General features: G+C 43.8%; 1 protein-coding gene across 4 annotated transcripts in view; it reads left to right on the top strand.

Annotated features, from left to right (window-relative positions):
* Positions 1-2150: 2150 nt before the first annotated feature.
* The window catches only part of TSNARE1 (t-SNARE domain containing 1), a 291135-nt gene continuing 276775 nt past the window's right edge, over positions 2151-16510 (top strand). For all 4 annotated transcript variants that reach the window (XM_081951106.1, XM_081951107.1, XM_081951109.1 and 1 more), the window contains exon 1: positions 2151-2265. The gene's annotated coding sequence lies outside the window, so the exon portion shown is untranslated. The remainder of the gene's footprint in view (positions 2266-16510) is intronic.

The raw sequence follows: 16510 nt of genomic DNA, 5'->3' as shown, positions 1-16510 counted from the left end.
AAATGAAAGAAAATGAGGGCATTAGACAATTAATCATTAACAAATCTTAATTATTTTTAAGGAAGTTATTCTAATATGAAGCTTAAAATCATAACTTAGTCCTAAACAAGTAGCTTAAAAATATTTAATAATTTAGGCCTAAAATCCTAGCTTAAAAAGAAAGAGAGAAAAATATTTTTAATAGTGCAGAAATTGTATTTGCTAACATAAAAAAAGTCTGGGGTAGTATTGTTTAGGCTTGTAATTCATATTTGATTTTAAGACACAAAGGAAGACAATTAAAAAAAGGACTTCACTGTGGCCACCCCTTTCACTTGCAATCCTTTACGATAGTTGCTTAGTCATTAACAATTCTTACTTTTATTAGTTATTCAGGGAATTCCCCTTAAGAATAATTTAGTCCTAAAAACCTGCTTAGAAAAAGAGGAAAAAAAAACTTTTCATAGTGTAGAAATAGACTATTATACCTTAGCTCTTCTTGATAAAATTTATTTTCCCTTCCCTTCTCTTCCCTTCTTCATCCATTTACTTCTCCTTTCCTTCCTTTTTCTTTTCTTTCCTTTCCTTTCCCCTTCTTCTCCTTTCCTTTTCTTCCTTTCTTCACCCATTTACTTTTTCTTTCCTTCTCTGCCCTTTTCTTCTTCATCCATTTATTTCTCCTTTCCTTTCCTCCTCTTCTTCATCCATTTACTTCTACTTTCTCTTCCTTTCCTTTCCTTTCCTTTCCTTTCTTTCTCTTCTTCATCCATTTACTGCTCTTTTCCTTCTCTTCCCTTCCCTTCTTCATCCATTTACTTCTCCTTTCTTTTCTTTTCCTTCTCTTCTTCATCCATTTAGCTTCCCTTCCCTTCCCTTTCCTTCCTTTCCTTCTGCATTAACAGAAGGCTAGAATCAAGAGCAGAGGAAGTGTGAATATTACTTTATGATGGCCTGGTAAGACCACACTTAGAATACTGCATCCAGTTTTGGTCACCACCAAACATACACGGATCGGTTGAAGGAATTGAGTATGCTTAGTTTAAAGAAGAGGGAGTCAAACTATTCTCCAAGGCACCTGAGGGTAGAACAAGAAGCAATGGATGGAAACTAATCAAGGAGAGAAGCAACCTGGAACTAAGGAGAAATTTCCTGACAGTCAGAACAATTAATCAGTGGAACAGCTTCCCTTCAGAAGTTTTGGGTGCTTCATCACTGGAGGTTTTTAAGAAGGGACTGGACAATCAAGTTGTCTGAAATGGGATAGGATCTCTTGCTTGAGGAGGACGTTGGACTAGATGACCTCCAAGGTCCCTTCTAACTCTGGTATTCTGTTTATTATTCTTTTTTCTCCTTGGGTAGAGTCCTTGGAGGTGACACATCACTTTTAAAACAACAACAACAACATAGACTGCACCCGTATTAATGCTCCTCACCAGGGAAGGAATGGGGGGAAAAAAGAACTTAAAAGTTCATTTTCTACAGCATGTCAGTCCAATATTTGCTTATTTACTAAACTACGAGGTGACTCGAACCTCAGCCCTAATTGTAATGTATAAGATTGCACACACAGACACACAAACACACACACACACAAAATACACTCACAAATACACACACAGAGAAATACAGAAACGCACACACAAATATAGTGTGCAATATAATACATTGCAATATAAATAAAATGGTAAGCTTGTAACAGATAATATACCTTGGTGTATGTTATAAAGTATCATATCATGTAATGTAACATTGTAATCTAAGTAAATGGTAATATTGTAAAAAAAAAGGTCAAATCGAATTATGGAAGCGGGAGTTGACGCTGAAACAATACATTTTAAGGAGGAACTAAAATAAAAACTAAGGCGCTTTTGAGTGATTGATTAAAAGGCCCCACTGAGATTTTCAAAGCCTCACTTCTCCTTTCTAAAATTTATGAATGAGAATCCCTGCTGGGTCCATCCGAAGGGAGCCAATCAGAACGACGCTGGGCGTGGCGGCACTCTCCTTCCCGCCCGCCCCTCTTCTCCCTTCCACCAGAGAGCATGCCGGTCTCGAGAGTTCTGGCGGCCTCCTGGCCCGCCGCTCCCAGCGAGGCTGCGAACTACGGCCAATGAGAGGGTGGCGCGGTCTAGAAGGGGCGGAGCCGGCGGCTCCTCGGAGCGTTCGCAAGAGGCGAGAGTGGGAAGAGAAGGAGGGGGGGCGATGCTGGAGCCCGCGCAGGCGCAGTGAGGGCTGGACTCTGGCTTTCAACCCGGGCAAGGCGGCGGCGGCGGCGAAGTGTTGCAGGTGAGAAGCTGCGCGCGCAGATGGGCCCCTTGCGCAGGGCCATCCTTCGCCCGCCTGGTTGCCAGCGCTTCTGGAGGATTGGGGTGGGGGGAAAGAGACATAAAGTGGGGCGCGAGGTGGGGGAGCTTGGAAAGTGCGGGGAGGGGTGGTGGTCTTTGGGGCGTGCCTGGGGCTGGAAGCCTCGCCCATCCTTTTGCAACAGGGCGCCCGCGGGCACTCAGGATTGCAACTTGCCATGCGCCTTTTTTTTTGGATGGGAATTAGAGGGGGGGACACGCCTTGGAGGGACCTCCAGAGGGTCACAAAGGCCTCCTCTCCCACGTCTGGCCGACCACCTGACCAATATGCGCAGCGGTCTTTAGGTTTCCATGCGTAGGCATAATGGAAGGAAACCCGAAGACCAGCTGGCCAGCAGCTGATCTTTGGGTTTTTGACACATGCATGCAGGCGTGCAGGCGTGCAGGAGTGCCGGAAACCTGAAGGACAGATGGATGGGGTGCGCATACTTGGTTTTTGGCTGTTTTGGAGGGTAATTTCAGGCTGTTTTGGGGCTGTTTTCAGGCTGTTTTTTACCCGAAAATGGGTGGAAAATGGCCTCTTTTTGGCTGGTATTTTGGCCATTTTCCAGGCTGTTTTCAGCCCAAGAAATAACCCAAAGAGGGCCGATAAATAGCCCGAAAAACAGCCTGTTTTTGGTCCCTTTTCTGGATGTTTTCAACCCATTTTTGGGCCGTTTTCTGGTGCTCCGGTGCCCACAAAGACCAGCCTGTCCGCCAGAAACCAGAGTAGCTGGTGATGGCATATGTGCCCACAGAGAGGCCTCTGTGTTGTGTCATAGTAACGATGTTGCATTGAGGATGCTGGGACCTGAGTTGTGCTTTTTGTGCATCCTTGGAGGATTGCTGGTTATACCCCTGTTTTTGGCTGATTTGGGGGGCTTCTTGCCCTGTCTCCTTTTTTCCAAAGGGTGGATTGGCATCTCTGAAGGCCTGAGATTCCTGGAAGGAGGGCCTCTGACCATGGGCCATGGGCCTAGGAGAGGGCCTAGGACCTCGGAGAATGGCACTGCGCAGCCCGTCCTCAAGTTTACAACCGTTCGTTTTAGGGATGGTTCAAAAGGGACAAATCGGCGGCGGAAAAAGGGGATGTACGGCCGTTTTTCATGGTTAATGACCATCCCCAGGGTCACGTGATCAGAATTGAGACCCTGACTCGTATTTATGGCGGTCGCACGTCATCCCCTTTGGCGACCTTCTGACGAGTGAAGTCAAAAGGGAAGCCAGATTCACTCAACAACAAGGATAGTGACCTCTCAACTGCACTGATTCCCTTAACAGCGGTGGCAGGGAAGGTCGTAAAATAGGACAACATGCACTTTACCTCTGTCTCACTTAGCAACCCAAATTTTGGCCTCAGTTGTGGTCATATGTTGAGACCGCCTGTTTTATATGATGGTTTGTCGCACAGTCAGCCAGATGTTCAGACTGGATTTGACAGTTTTGTCCCCCCTATCAAATCTTTCCCAAGGATCCGGGAGAGGCAGATGTGGGTGTTTGATGAAGTTAAAGGATGATGATGATGATGATGATGATGATGATGATGATGATGATAAAGATATTAATGGATGTAAGCTGCTCGAAAGCAGACAAAATCCCATCGGAGGGGGAAGTAATAAAGAAGATATTAGATTGTGCAGAAATGAACAGGTTGACATTGAGAATAAAGGACAAAGAGGAATCAGTGTACTATAGGACATGGGGGCGATTTTACGAGTGGTTCGAAAAAAAGGTTTAAATAGAAAGAAAAAAGGAACAAAACATGAAATAAGTATTTCAGATGACACATGATTAATATGCGGGGGGGGAGGAAATAAGAAAATATTAGAATGTAAATATACAGGCGGAAAAATGATATGAATTGATGAATTAAATGACAATTATAAGAATGTATATCTAAGAATGAATTTGGAAGGAAAAATAAAAAAAACTTTTTACAAAAAAAAGGATGTAAGCTGCTCCAATCAAAGCTGCCTTTTGTAATTGAAAAACAAAACAAAGCACTGCAGTGTTCCCCCCCCCCATGCCTTCAATCTGCTAAACAACTAATTCCCATAACACTGTCAAACTGCACTGTAAATAAGTAAGTAAGGCTGCATTGCTATTATGACGCTGAGCTTGTCGATCAGAAAGTTCAGCGGTTTGAATCCCTAGTGCTGCTTAACGGAGTGAGCTCCCGTGACTTGTCCCATCTTCTGCCCACCTAGCAGTTCGAAAGCACGTAAAAAATGCAAGTAGAAAAATAGGAAACACCTTTGGTGGGAAAGGAACAGCGTTCTGTGCTCCTTCGGCGTTGAGTCATGCCGGCCACATGATCACGGAGACGTCTTTGGACAGCGCAGGCTCTTCGGCTTTGAAACGGAGATGAGCTCTGCCCCCTAGAGTCGGAAATGACCAGCACATATGTGCAAGGGGAACCTTTAACTTTACCTATTGTATTATTATTCTCGCCTTTCCTATTATATCGAATATAGAATTCTTTATTGGCCAAGTGTGATTGGAAGCAAACGGAATTTGTCTGATGCATATGCTTTACCTATCTCTTTATTTTCTCGGGACTATAACTTTATTGCTTGTATCTTATAATTTATATGGTTTTATTTAGTACCCTAGTATAATTTGTGTTGATTGCTTATTTAATATCCTATGACTATCACTACGTGTTGTATCCTAGGATTTATGATGAATGTATTTTATGATCATGATTTACCACCTATTTCTTGTAGGAATACTGAAAGCTTTTGCACCAAAGATAAATTCCTTATGTGCCCAGTCACACTTGGCCAATAAAGAATTCTATTCTGTTCCATTCCATTTTCTATTTTCCATTCTATTCCACTCCATTCTATTCTATTCTGCATTCTAGTCCTATTCCGTTCCATTCCATATTTCTATTCTATTCTATTCTATTCTATTCTTTATTCTATTCTCTTCTATTCCTTATTCTATTCTATTCCCATTCCCATTCCATTCTATTCCCATTCCCATTTTATTCCTATTCCATTCCATATTTCTATTCTATTCTACTCTATTCTATTCCCTATTCTATTCTATTCCTATTCCATTCCATATTTCTATTCTATTCCTATTCCATTCCATATTTCTATTTATTCTATTCTATTCTATTCCCAATTCCATATTTCTATTCTATTCCTTATTCTATTCTATTATTCTAGTCTATTCTACTCTATTCTATTCCCATTACCATTAGCATTTCCATTACCATTCTATTCCTATACCTATTCCATTCCATATTTCTATTCTGTTCTGTTCCAGTTCTATTCCTATTCCCATTCCATCCTATTCCTATTCCTATTCCATATTTCTATTCTATTCTATTCTCTATTCTATTCCCTATTCTATTCTATTCCAATTCCAATTCCATTCCATATTTCTATTCTGTTCTGTTCTGTTCTATTCCTATTCCCATTCCATCCTATTCCTATTCCATATTTCTATTCTGTTCCTTATTCTATTCCTTATTCTATTCTATTCCAATTCCAATTCCATTCCATATTTCTATTCTGTTCTGTTGTGTTCTATTCCAATTCCATTCCATCCCCCCATCCCAGGAGGAGGAAGATGGAGTCCTTGAAGCTCTAAGATTGCTTGTTTTCTTGCAGATGTTTCATTACCCAACTAAGGAACATCATCAGTGCTAGAGGGAGTGAGATTGGGAGGAGGAGGAGGACTGTGGGATCCTTGGGGCTCTCTGAGATTCCTTGTTTTTATTACTCAAGCTAAGTAACGTCATCAGTGCTACAAGGGAGTGGAATTTGCTCTACGTTTATCTACTTCCATGATTGGGATATTGTTTACTGTTTGATTGTTAGTCTAGTGTTCATCTGAGTGTTGATCTTGGTTTAATCTGGATGTTGATTGGTGACAGGGAGGCGTTTCGGTTTGTTGGTTTTCCTTTTAGCCTTTTGACAATCTCTTTTGAATGGTATGCAGATATCGCTTATCTCTTTGTGTCCGTTGATGTTTATACCCAGAGAGCAAACCCCACTTCCTAAATATGAGGGTATATGCAGTATAACCGTTGTGTATATACGTGCTATATATAAAACAGTCAGTAAACAAACTGTTGTATGGCGAGGACTGCATGAATTGTCGCAGGATTAAGCTGTTCTCAGTAAATTATTATTTTTATTATCTTCAACCTGGGATCTGTGCTGGGAGCCGGCTTGTAAATGCTGTTGGCAGAGTAATAAATAAATCACATGGAGTAACTTTACTCTGCACCGGTGGCTGATTTCACATGTTCCTATTTTTATACTAACAAACAGCCACATCGGAGTTCCAAGAAGCCACCCAGTTTTCTTTTGATCAGGTACTGAAATCTACGCTTGACTTGAGTACAGGCAGTCCTCGGCTTACAGCAGTTCGCTTAGTGACTGTTCTAAAGTTACGATGACACTCGAAAAGGGCGTTGGATAACAGTTTTTCACCGCTCGATCTTTGTCACATTTCCATGTTCGTGTGATCGAAATTCAGAGGCTTGGCAACCGACTCACATTTGTGACCATTGTAGCGATTCAGGTGCTTCCCTTTTGCGACCGTCTGATGAGCAAAGTCCACAGGGAAAGCTGGATTCGCTTAACATCCGTGTTGCTAATTTAACGACTGCAGCGATTCGCTTCACAAACATGGCACGTAAAGTCGTAAAACGGGAGCCAAGGTCACTGAAGAAATATTTCCCTTAGCAACATAAATCTCGGGCTTAATTGTCATCGTAAGTTGAGGACTTACCTGTACCTCTAGTCCTCGACTTACAACAGTTTGTTTAGTGACCGTTTGAAGTTACGACAGCCCTGAAAAATGGGACTGATGACCGTTTCTCGCCGTTATGACCTTTGCTGCATCCCCGTATTCACTTGATCGAAATTCAGATGCTCATATTTATGACGGTCACTATCCTGGGGTCACATGATCCTCATCATATGAGCAATGGGGGTAGCCAGATTCACTTAACCACCGTGTTTGTAACGTATCAGCCGCAAAAACGTACAAATGTAAAAAAAACCTTAAAACAGGCCCAACCTCGCTTAACAAATGTCTCGCTTAAGAACAGAAATGCTGGACTCCCTTGCAGTCGTAAGTTGAGGACTGTCTGCATTGGCAGGGCTTGGAAAGAGCTCTGTGTACGCACACGGGAGCTACAGTCTCAGCCTGTTGGAAGATGGCCAGCTATGCTTTGCTTTTGGATGGAGCTGTAGCAAAAAGATGGATGATAGATGCAAACGGCATCAGAGAGGGAAGGAAAAGCTTTAGCAGAGTGGTGGGCCAGGATTAGAAAATAAGAATAGGAATAAGAATAAGAGAATAGAATAGTAGAATAGAATAGAATAGAATAGAATAGAATAGCATATGGAATGGAATGGAAGAGAGAAGAGAATAAGAGAAGAGAATATAAAATAGAACAGAACAGAACAGAACAAAATAGAATAGAAAAGAAATGTGGAAAAGAATAGAATATTAGAATAGAATATAATAAGAATTGAACAGAATCGAATAGGAATAAGAATTGCAATAAGAATAGGATGGGATGGGATGGGATGGAGTAGAATAGAATACAATAGAATAGAATAGGACAATGGAATGGAATGGAATAGAATAGAATAATAAAGAGAAGAATAGAATGGAATGGAATGGGAAAGGGAATAGGATAGAATATGGAACGGAACAGAGCTGGAAGGGACTTTTGAAGTCTTCTAGTCCAGCCCCCTGCTCTGGCAGGAGACCCTAAGTGACTGTCCAGTCCCAAGTTGTTCCGCTGGTTAACTGTTCTCACTGTTAGGAAGTTTCTCCTTCATTCCAGGTTGCTTCTCTCTTTGATTACTTAGAATAGAATGGAATAATAAAATATAGAACAGAGCAGAGCAAAGCTGGAAGGGACCTTGGAGGTCTTCTAGACTAACCCCCTCGTCAAGCAGTAGACCCTGTACCATTTCAGACAAAGGGCTGTCCAATCTTTTTCTTAAAAGCCCCCAGCGTTCGAGCATCCGCGACTTCTGAAGAAGAGCTGTTCCACGGGTCAATTGTCCTCACTTTTAAGAAGTTTCTCCTTCATTCCAGGTTGCTTTTCTCTTTGATGAGTTTCCAGCTGTTGCTTCTTGTCCTGCCTTCTGGTGCTTTGGAAAATAAGTGGTCCCCCTTCTTTTTGTGGCAGCCCCTCAAATACCAGAGCCATCATGTCCCTCTTAGTCCTTCTTTTCTTTAGACTGGCCAAACCCAAATCCTGCAGCCCTTCTTCCTACGTTTTAGTCTCCAGACCTTTGATCAGCTTGTGCGTAGATTATAGAGGTTCCCTTGATGAATCCCAGGTGGATGGATGACCATAATTGGGAGCAGATTTTCCATGGCTAAGCAAGGCATTTGTTCAACGAGTTGCATCTTATTTTGCAATCTGATTGGTCATGATTGTTAAGGGATCTTCTGCGGTTAAGTAATTCACACTTGAACCGTGGTGGCGCAGTGGTTAGAGTGCAGTACTGAAGGCTACTTCTGCCGGCTGCCGGCTGCCTACAATTTGGCAGTTCGAATCCCACCAGGCTCAAGGTTGACTCAGCCTTCCGTCGTTCCAAGGTGGGTCAAATGAGGAGCCAGATTGTTGGGGGCAAGAGGCTGACTCTGTAAGCCGCTTAGAGAGGGCTGGAAAGCACTGGAAAGCAGTATATAAGTCTAAGTGCTATTGCTAAGTGGGAGAGTAGAAGGAAGGAAGGAAGGAAGGAAGGAAGGAAGGAAGGAAGGAAGGAAGGAAGGAAGGAAGGGCCTGTAAGTCTAAGTGCAATTGCTATCGAAGCTGTCCGGAAAGGTTGCAAAAATCCAATCAATTGACTTGGAACCCTTGCAAAAACACGCTTGCAATGGTTACAAGTGCAAGGACCACTTGTAACTCCCCAGTATTGTTCTAACTTTGGTCACTAAATGAATAGCCGTAAGTTAAGGATCACCTGTCATGCATGACAAGTACTCCTCGGCTTACGACCGCCGCTTACATTGCTAAGTGAGAAATTTGTTAAAGTGAATTTTGCCCCATGTTACGACTTTCCTTGCCTCCTTTGTTAAGTGAACGGCCCCGGTTGTTCGGTCAGTAACATGGTTGTTAAATGAATCCGGTGAGTAACATGGTTGTTACGTGAATCTGGCTTTCCCCATTGACTTTGCTTGTCGCAAAAATTACGTGGCTCCAGGGGACTACAACCGTCATAAGTATGAGTGAGTGGTCAAGTGTTTGAATTCTGATTACCCGATCATGGAGATGCTGCAAGGTCATAAGGATGAAAAACAGTCCTAAGTCACTTTTTTCCGTGCTGTTGTAAGTTCAAACATTCACTAAGTGAACTGTTGTTAGTTGAGGACTCCCTGTATCGTTGGGGAGCAATATGGCCGGGTGATGCTTGGAAGCTGTGCCTGTGTAAATTGAGGAGTGGGAAACTCAAGAGGGAGGGAATGGGGTTGCATGCTTTTTGCATTTGTAACGTGTCGGGGTTCCAAGTAACACCCCCAACGAAATAAAACTCTGAGTCTTGAGTTTCCCCAAAGTTCTACTTTATTATAGATGTCATGTTGGCAAATCTGGGGAAACCCGAATTGAAAGCTTCCCAGTTTTCCCCACCCAGTTGAAAGTTCCAGATCTTGCCCCCACACCCACCAGTCCATCCCATGGTCCAATCTCCCACTGCCACGAAGACAGATTCCACCCATCCAGTTCTGGCCAGGTGCTGAGACAAAGATGACCTTGATTTTCTAAGAAGAATGTTGTTATGGCTACGTATCACCTAACTCCGTATAATCCACCTCTCCCATTTTCCCGCAATAGAAAGGGTGGCAGGCCTGAAATCCAAGCCAAACGAAAAGATGGCTTGCAGGTGTGACATAGCAGGCTTTTAAAAACTGTTGTGTGCATATATGGCAAGAGTTAGTACAGGGGTGTCCAAACTTGGGAACTTTAAGACTTGTGGACTTCAACTCCCAGAATTCCCCAGCCAGGCTGGCTGGGGAATTCTGGGAGTTGAAGTCCACAAGTCTTAACGTTCCCAAGTTTGGACACCCCTGAGTTAGTAGATGGAAAATGTTCCATTAGGCCTTGCCCAACAAGCCCAATTTCTGTTCTTCCTTGGACCCTTGAATAAAAATGTTGGTCTCTGTGCCTAGTTAACATTCTCTCGGCTCACACGGACTGCTCAATATTTAAACAATAAGGATTGATCCAGAAAGGAATTAAAACACTGCTTACACCTTCCTCCAGCAACATGATCTACCCCCAAATAAAGCCATCCATCAATAGGCATGAAGGACGAAGTGGAAGGGGACATTGGATTGAGAAACAGAAAAAGATGGTTTCAAATCCCCCCCGTCGGCTTTAAAAAAAGACACACACGCCCAAGGAACCTTGGAGATCATCTAGTCCAACCCCCTGCTCAAGCAGGAGACCTTATACCCGTGATTGCAAACCTATGGCATAGGTGCCACAGGTGGCACGCAACGCCCTCTCTGTGGGCATGCGAGCCGTTGCCCCAGCTCAAGTACGGTGCGTGTGCGCCTCTTGCCTGCCAGCTGGTCCTCGGGTCTCTGCCGCGCATGTGTGTGTGTGTGGGGACTGTGGGCACAGGGCACATGTGGGAGGGCTGCACACGCATTGCATTTTGGGGGTTCAGGAATATGCACATGCATTCACATGTGCAAACGCACGCTTTGGGAACTTGGTCTGGAAAAGGTTAGCCATCACTGCCCCTATAGCATTTACAATATAATACAATAGCAGAGTTGGAAGGGACCTTGGAGGTCTTCTAGTCCAAGCCCCTGCCTAGGCAGGAAACCCTATACCATTTCAGACAAATGGCTATCCAACATCTTCTTAAAGACTTCCAGTGTTGGGGCATTCACAACTTCTGGAGGCAACTTCTGTTCCACTGATTAATTGTTCTAACTGTCAGGAAATTTCTCCTCAGTTCTAAGTTGCTTCTCTCCTTAATTAGTTTCCACCCATTGCTTCTTGTCCTACCCTCAGGTGCCTTGGAAAATAGTTTGACTCCCTCTTCTTTGTGGCAACCCCTGAGATATTGGAAGACTGCTATCACAGTGTTCCAATATCTCAGGGGTTGCCACAAAGAAGAGGGAGTCAAACTATTTTCACAATTTCAGGTAGGTGGTTGTCCCTTAAAAACCTCCGGTCTCATTTAATCACGAGTCATTGGCTGAACAATAACAACTTCTATTTCCTTTCTTTTTTAGGTAGGTGACATGATTCAAAGTTAGCTGGGTAGATAGAAATGGTTTTTTAAAACAAAAAACAAAAACAAAGGATGAGATGATTAAAAGTTAGAACAAGAGATAGAAATAAGAGAAGGGGGGGAATTCGTGTAGACGCTTTGACATAAGAAAATAGAAGCAACACCTTTAGTTTCTTCTAAAGTGGTAAAAGTGAGATTGAGAAGGAAATCAAGGGGTGGGCTAAACACTTTGGCTAGTTGTCCCAAAGTTGTTTTTGTTTTTTTCTTCAAGAGGGAATTGGACTTTCGGTTTCGCTTCTTATCCAAGTTTTGCTTCTTATCCAAGTAGCGGAATACTGAAGAGTAGAGCTGGAAAGGACCTTGGAAGTCGTCTAGTCCAGCCCCCATTCAAGCAGGAGACCCTAGACCATTTCAGACAAATGGCAGTCCAATTTCTTCTTTAAAAACCTCCAGTGATGGAGCATCCACAACTTCTGGTGGCAAGCAGTTCCACTGGTTAATTGTCCCCACTGTTAGGAAGTTTCTCCTCAATTCCAGGTTGCTTCTCAGTTAGTTTCCATCCGTTGCTTCTTGTCCTGCCTTCTGGTGCTTTGGAATATATATTGACCCCCTATTCTTTGGGGAAGCCCCTCAAATACTGGAAGACTGCTAGTATGCACCCCCCAAGTCTTTTAGCCATGCACTTAGGGATGGATGACCTTTTAATGGTACGGGAGTATGAATGAATTTCCAGAAAAAATTGCAGATTAAGGGAACCAATTGGGGTACTCAGCCAGGCCAACCTCCAAGTGGCCTCAAGGACCCTCTAAAAGGATGCAAATGACCAGCTGTCTGCAAGGAATATAAATCCTTCCATTCCCCACCATCCAGTCACAGCTAAAGAAACTTCTTGGATGAGAAGCAAAGCGTCTTCAAAAGAAAAAAAAAACCCAGAAAATCCAGCTGAATCCTCAAAAAGCACCTTTGGGACAACCGGGATCTGGATGACAGAGAATCTCTACAGACCTTTATCTATACAATTTGGGATAAAGATCCTTGGAATGGTGTGGGAGTTTGAATGAATATTCAAAAATTGTAGACTACAGGAGCCATTTGCACTATTCAGGTGATCCTGAGGACACAAACAGACCTCCAAGTGGCCTCAGCGTCCTTCTAAAAAGGTGCAAATGACCAGCTTTGTCTGCAAGGAATATAAACCCTTCCCCACCATCCTGTCAGAGCTGAAGAAGCTTCTTGGAAGACAAGCGAAATGTCTTCAAAAGGAAAAAAAAACAGAAAATCCAGTTGCCTTCTGAAAAAAACCCTTTGGGACAACTATGACCTGGATGACTGAGAATCTCCGAAGACTTTTAGCTATACAATTTGGGATGGACACCCTTGGAATGGTGTGGGAGCAGGAATGGATTCCCAGATGAAACAAAATTGCAGACTATAGGAATCAGTAGCACCACTCAGGTGACCCCGAGGACACAGACAAACCTCCAAGTGGCCTCAATGACCCTCTCAAAGGATGCAAATGACCAGCTGTCTGCAAGGAGTATCAATCCTTCCCTTCCCCACCATCCAGTCAGAGCTGAAGAAGCTTCTTGGATGAGAAGCGAAATGTCTTCAAGGAAAAACCTGACATAGCCCATGACCTGAGGACACAGTTAAACCTCCAAGTGGCCTCAGGGACCCTCTAAAAGGATGCAAATGACCAGCTTTCTGCAAGGACTATCAATCCTTCCCTTCCCCATCATCTAGTCCGAGCTGAGGAAGCTTCTTGGATGAGAAGTGAAGTGTCCTCAAAGAAAAACAAAGTCTAGTTGCCTCTTGAAAAAACAACAACACACCTTTGGTACAATCCTGTCCTGGATGTTGGACAATCTCTCTAGACATTTGTCTTTGGCTACTTTTAGCTCCTAAGCCTCAAGACCGACAATCGTGCCTTTCTGTTTTTCTTTTAGCAACAGGGAAAATGTAGGTGGATTGCTGTTTTGCTGACTCCACCGATGGTTGCATTTAATAAAACGCTGTGCATCGCTCTTTTTTTTTCTTTCTCTCTTCCTCTCCCCCTTTTTATTACATTTCCCTGTTTCGAAACCGCCCCCTGTAATCTCAGATCAATTGGATTTGTAAAGGGTTTTTAAATGTTTGATTTTATTTTATTTTTTTCTCTTTCCCCGCCATGGACCTGAAGTTCTGCTGAAATGCAGGTTGGCAACTTTCGGTCATCTTTCCCTAGGATTTAACCCTCCGTCTCCTTGCCGAGTCGGAAAGAGTCTGTTGGAAGATATGTCCTTCTGGGTTCAGTTCCAAGTGGGGAAAAAGACACTGGAAACATGGAGGCTGCTTGGAAAGATGATTTAGTGGTGGACAGGACCAGATGGCTTGAACAGAAAAAGGGGATCCCATGCTTCCAGATATTGGGTGAAGAAGAAAAGAGAGAGAGAGAGATGCTGGAAGTCCCTGCTTTTATGCCCTCTCTGGCCTTCGATCTTGAGCTTGTATTCTGATTGGTTGACAGACTCCCATGGGGCCATGTAGGGGCAAGTCTCTAGGCTGTGCTTTGAGTCCAAGTTTGGTTGCGTTCCCAGATGCCCTGTGGTGAGTTTCTGTAGAAGGCTAATCCTATCTTCGTTATGTAGAGTAGACTAGCTCAGGGCCTCTAATGGCCCATTGACAAAGGTGGGGGGGGGGCTATTAAGAGTGAGTCTGATTCCTACCTAAAACAAGTTTCTCCATTTCTCATCCAGGGAAATATAATATTCTGCCTTTTCAATGTTTCCCAGGATATTTCATTTTTTCCTAGGAGAGGGGTAGTAGGTGCTAACTTCCTACAAGAGGAAGGGTCAGGTTGGAGAACCTAGAAACCTCCAGCGAGAAATTTTTGAACAGGAGCGACGCCAGAAAAATAAATGGTTCCTTCCGGTTGGCAGTGGGTCAAAATGCCTACCCTCTGTTTTGTGTTAACGGCCTTGCTAAAACAAAATAATAATAATAATAATAGTAATAATAATAAAAACTTCCTTCTGCCTTGGTTGATACGCTGAGCGATCCATCTTCCCTAGTTGCCCAGGCTACCGCCAAGGCCCGTTGTAGCTTTTAAAACATGGCCACGTCAACAACTCTGCAAGTTGTGTCTTGCTGCATTGCAGCGGGGGGGGGGATCTGCTGTGAGTCAAGTGTGCTTTCTTGGAGTGGAGATTTCCATCTGCACACACACACACACACACACACACACACACACACACACTGGATCACAGGAAGCGCCAGTGAAAGAGAGATCCTTGGCCCGAAGCAGGAAGAGTGATCCGATCTTCGATGTTCAGAGAGAAACTTCCATCAGCTGCTTTGTGTTAATATGTGACCAGTCCTATAATAAGTGTGCCGATTCCCTGGAGGGAGGGGCTGCATCCCAACAGAGTAAGACACAACTTAGGTCCGATACAAATCAGAATGGAGCTGGAAGGGACCTTGGAGATCTACTAGTCCAGTCCCCTTGCTCTGGCAACAGATCCTATAACCGTGATGGTGAACCTATCACACACGTGTCAGAAGGGGCACACAGAGCTCTCTCTGGACATGCGCCCATCGCCAGCTGGTCTTCTGGTTTTCGGCATGCACATGCGTGCTCCAGTTTTGCCACTCAGTGCTGAAAAGGTTTGGTATAGTGTCTCCTGTGTCAGGCCTGCAGCCATCTTTTCTTTTGGATCTTTGGCTTGCCACACTTTCTATAATTCTTCTATACATTTTCTATTGTGGGAAAATGGGAGTGGGGATTGTACGGAGTTAGATGATATGTAGCCATAACAGCATTCTTTCTAGAAAGCCAAGGTCATCCTTTGCCTCTGCACCTCTGCACCTGACTGGAACTGGGTGGGTGGAACTGCCAGCGTGGCAGTGGGAGATTGGACCATGGGATGGACTTGTAGGTGTGGGGGGCAAGTTCATGAACTTTCAACTGGGTGGGGAAAACCAGGAAGCTTTCAGATTCGGGTTTCCCCAGATGTGCCAACATGGCTCTCTTAAATAATTGGATCTTTGAGCAATACTTTGCCTTGGATGCTGATTAACTTTTGGATGCTTGATCAAGGGGTTGGACTAGAAGACCTCCAAGGTCCCTTCCAACTTGGTTATTCTGTTATCTTCACCTTCTCCCACACATATAAAACACCGGATTTGGAAGAGACCTTGGAGATCTTCTAGTCCTACCCTCTGCTCCAGCAGGAAACCCTGTATCATTTCAGACAAATGGTTATCCATTCTCTCTTTTTTAAAAAAAAATAATAATCCAGTGTTGTAGCATGCACAACTTCTGCAGGAAAGTCATTCCACTGATTAACTGTCAGGCAACGTCTCCGTAGTTCTAGGTTGCTTCTCTCCTTGATTAGTTTCCATCCTTTGCTGCTTGTCCTTCGTTCAGGTACTTTGAAGAATACGTTGACTCTCTCTTCTTTGTGGTAGCCCCTCAAACACTACTATTGACGACTACTATCATGTCACCAACCCAAAGACCAGGTGGCCGGAAAACAGCAGCAGCAGCTGGGGACGGCATGCATGCCATCACGGCCCCATGCTATTTGACGCAAGTGGCAGTCCAAACTCCTCTTGAAAACCTGCATTGTTAGAGTACCCATCACTTCTGGAATCAAGCTAGTTAATTGTCAGGAAGTTTCTCCTCCATTCCAGGTCGCTTCTCTCCTTATACACACTATATTGCCAAAAGGTATTCGCTCACCTGCCTTTACTCGCATGTGAACTGACTGTAAGTGACACCCCATTCCTAATCCATGGGGTTCAATATGACTTCGGTCCACCCTTTGCAGCTGTAACAGCTTCAACTCTTCGGGGAAGGCTGTCCACAAGGTTCAGGAGTGTGTTGATGGGACTTTTTGACCATTCTTCCAGAAGCGCATTTGTGAGGTCACACACTGATGTTGGATGAGTTTACGTGGCCTACCGCTTCGT

The sequence above is a fragment of the Natrix helvetica genome, assembly GCF_964273705.1.
Source record: "Natrix helvetica genome assembly, chromosome: 4".
Classification (NCBI taxonomy): Eukaryota; Metazoa; Chordata; class Lepidosauria; order Squamata; family Natricidae; genus Natrix; species Natrix helvetica.
This window is presented reverse-complemented; position numbering and strand designations above follow the sequence as displayed.